Raw genomic sequence first — 4342 nt, 5'->3', positions numbered from 1 at the left:
GGGGTTGTTCTCTGGTGGGCAGGGGCGGGGGTCCCAAGGTGCTCAGTTGGGGAGCTTCTGAGCCAGGAGAAGGAATTTCACAAGGTTAATTGCTCAGTCAAGGTGGGGCAGGAACAAATCACAATGGTGGAATGTCATCAGTTAAGGCAGGAACCAGCCTTTTTCACTTCTTTTGTGATTCTTCACTTGCTTCAGGCCATCTGGATGTGTACGTGCAGGTCACAGGGGATATGATGTCTTAGCTTGGGCTCAGAGGCCTGACAGTAACTTTCAAAACCCTTTGTAATCTTGTCCCATGAGTTTATCTAACCTTGTTTCTTTCTACAGTCCAGATGATAGATATTTATAAAATTCCTATTTTGTGTGAAACACTGAGATTAGAAAGTAATAGTGTCTATAGCCTTTGTCCCTGGGAAGTTTTCAATCAGACTGAAAATTGTATCCTTCTAATCTTCTAACTAGGTGTCTTACCTTAAGCTCCCAGAGATTCTTCTTGCCTAAAGTCTCATGGTACTTAACATCTTTATCAGTCTATGCTACGAGTTTTATAAGTTTTTAGCAATGAGACCTAACTTTGAAACAATTTTCATGGAACTCTAATGTATTACACAGATGGGAATGTTGTTGACTACAGAAGTGTGAAGCTTGAATCCCACCATCTGTGACCTTTCTCATCAACCCTCCTTATTTCAGGTCAGTCCAAGTCACATCTCCAAATTGTAAAATTGGATGAACATAATTGAAAAGCCACTGTAATATAACATCTCCTATTGGTATCCAATTTCATAGCTCCTCATCTTAACACTTCAAAAAAGTCTTCAGAATCTCCTCCACTAATATACTGCTTGGGGTTCAAAACGTTCTTTTTAATCCAGTTGTTCCTGACTCACGAACATAGCACACTGGCTACCAATATACACTGTAATAATTATGTTAATATAAGAAAGAACCATGAATGTTAATGGTTCTGATTCTTTGTTTATATCATTTCTATCATCACTGAGTTTACCCCTTGTCAGCTTGTCACCCATAAACATCTCCTTAAACCATATTTAATCTCTAAATAAAGACAATAACAAGGTCATCATAATTCCATCTAACATCCAACTATACTGGGTACAACCAAAAATACCATAACCCCTTCCCCAAAAGAGGAGGCAAAGTCCTTGATTGATATTTATTCTTCTCCCTGATATCCTATAACTAAAATACTAAGATATAAAATTAGCAATACTTAAATGCTATGATACAAAGATAATACATCTTACATGATAAGGAAATGAGAGGAAAGAAAACAAAGATATTTGCTTAACACAAACACACACACACAAATGTATTTGTAACAAACTAAGGAGAAAATACTCATGACAATTAGAATCCTCATTGCTGTAACTGGTCACATGGTTATGCATGATATTTATATCCACCTTCTTCCACTACCCATTCTGTTTTCCTTTTGCCTTCAACAAGCACCTCTGCTGGTTGCCATACTTTACCTGATAAGATAAACCAAATCTTCATTCCTGAAGTGTCTGGGCCATTAGGAGTCCTGCTTGAATTGAGCTGTTGTAATTTTCATCTCCTACATTCCAGACATACTCTTCCTTACTTCCATTGTGGGGTAGTACTCCAATTTGCCCTTGGTAGTCAGGATCAATCACCTCAGCCAGCACAGAAACTCCCTTCTTTGCCTGTAGATTCAGAGAAATGAGGAGCACAAAGTGGCCAGGAAGCACTCTTAACTCCCAGATCAGTGGTATCATTGTTGTGTCTCCAGATGAAAGCATTTCTCCCTCTGGAACTAAGACCTCTAGGCTAACAGGGGTTAAGGTGGTGGAAACAGGAAACAAAAATGTTGCTAGCAGGTCGCTATTGGTAATAGTGAGTCGTGCTACTCCCATTTCCTTGACTTGATTCTTGGAGACATGAATCTTGGCTATGGGAGAAACAGCAGCATACATTGGATGCTAAGTAGAGGCCTTCTGGAAAACCTATCCTCAGCTCTTCAAGGTATTGCCACCTAGCTGGCAATGTAAGGAAGTCTTCAAAAGGCCATTCTACCATTGTATCAGTTGTTTCAGGATGGTAGAGAACATGGTAACAGGAGTGAATTTCATGAGCACGGGCCCATTGCCACACTTCTTTTGTTACAAAGTGAAGTTCTAAATCAGAAGCAATGCTGTGTGGAAACCGTGGCAGTGTGTAAAGCATTCTGTAAATCCATGGATGGAAGCAAATCTGTATCTAATGTAAGTGCTATTCCAGTAAGAACAAAAGGCTGTTCCTTCCTTGGTGGAAGTGGTCCAATGTAATCAACCTGGCACCAAGGAGCTGGCTGATCACCTTGGGAAGTGGCTTCAAACCAGGGGCTCAGTGTTTGCTGCTGGGAGATTGGGCTCTCAGTCATGGCTATAGCCAGGTCAGCCTTGATGAGTGGAAGTCCACATGGCTGAACCCATGTATAACCTGCATCTCTATCACTATGGCCACTTTGTTCATGAGCCCACTGGGCAATGACAGGGGCAGCTGGGGAAAGAGGCTGAGTGGTATCCATAGAAAAGGTCATCCTATCCACTTGATTATTTGCGTCCTACTCTGCTGAGGTTACCCTTTGGTGAACATTCACATGGGACAAAAATATCTTCACATTTCTTGCACATTGAGAGAGGCTTATTCATATAACCTCTTTTCCAAATTTTCTTGTCACTAATTTTCCAATCATGTTCCTTTCAATCTCTGATCATCCAACTAGACCATTGGCCACAGGGAATAAATCAGTATATAATCACATCTGGACATTTCTCTTTCTAAGCAAAGTGAACAAATAGGTGTGTTGCTTGGAGTTCTGCAGACTAAGAGGATTTCTTTTCATGAGTGTCCTTCAGGAATATCCCAGAAAAGGGCTATAGTCCTGTAGCTGTTCAGTTTGGGGTGGTACCTGTATATTGTGCAGAATCGTCTATAAACCTAGCCTAGTCTTCTTTTCCTCTGTCAACTAATTGTGAGGAATTCACCATGAGGCCATGGGTGCAGGCTGAGAGTGAGAAGGCAGTGTAGCAGGAGTGAGGAACATGGGCATTTGGTCCACTTCTTCATGTAACTTACTTATGCCTTCAGAGTCCGTTTAGCTCAATCACTTCCAAGTGATGATGCAGGCAGTGCTGCTGTGCACACCCAACTTTATGGCTTGGTGGGTCAGATAACACCCAGTTTGTGATAGGTAATTCAGGTCGCATGGTCACTTGGTGACCCATAGTCAAATATTCAGTGTCCAATAAGGCCCACTAGCAGGCCAAGGGCTATTTTTCAAAAGGAGAGTAGATACCTACTCTCCTTTTAAAAGAGTAGTGGGTGAAAGAGCAGAGTTTTGCCCCAAAATCCCAAGGGTCTTCTCTGTGTTTCACTCATAGAGGCCTGCCAAAGGATCCAAACAGCATTTTTATCTGACACTGATACCAAGCACCATTGGATCTACTGGATCATATGGCCCAAGAGCAGAGTAGTTTGCAGATCAGCCTGAACCTATGGCAGAGCCTTCTCCTTTTCTGGGCCTCACTCAAAACTAGCAGCTTTTTAGGTCACTCAGTAATTGAGTTGAAGTAACACATCCAAATGAGGAATATCATTTGGGTGTGTTAGGGGCCAGATGCAACAACTTATCCCTTACCTTAGAAGGAATATCTTCATGTCCCACACCACTGGACCCCAATTTTACTGAGGTAAAAGAACACTCAATTTTAGTTGGATTTATTTCCCATCCACTGGCACACAAAATTCTTACCAATAACCCTAGAGTAGTTGCTACTTGGTGCTCACTAGGTCCTCAATATAATGGACAAGTGTGATATCTTGTGGAAGGAAAAGGCAATCAACAGCCCTGAGAATGAAATTATAACATAGGGTTAGAGAGTTGATAGTGATTTAGGACAGTGAAGGTATATTGCTGGCCCTGCCAGCTGAAAGCAAACTGCTTCTGGTGGGCATATGGACAGTGAAGAAAGAAAAGGAATTTTATCTGAGGAATGTGAGCCCTTTTAAATTATCAGGTCCAGAGAGGCATTAAATTGAGATGCAGTCATATCCTACTTCCCCCATTGAGCTATGTATTCATCTCTTGAAATGTAACCAAGCTCTTATTATAAAGATCATAAGATATTTGTTTTATTTATTGTCCTTTTTCTTTGTCCTCTCCCTCATCCTTGCATGCTTGCTTGTATCTAGTCATTTCTATAGAGGGTAGACGCTAGTTATTGATAAACTTCAAATCCTGACCCCAGGAGCTACCCTCAGAATCAATGAACTTGTTTTTCTTTTAAAGAACAGTGATCCATAGGTCATGCAG

Source organism: Piliocolobus tephrosceles, chromosome 12, assembly GCF_002776525.5.
Source record: "Piliocolobus tephrosceles isolate RC106 chromosome 12, ASM277652v3, whole genome shotgun sequence".
Lineage (NCBI taxonomy): Eukaryota > Metazoa > Chordata > Mammalia > Primates > Cercopithecidae > Piliocolobus > Piliocolobus tephrosceles.
This window is presented reverse-complemented; position numbering follows the sequence as displayed.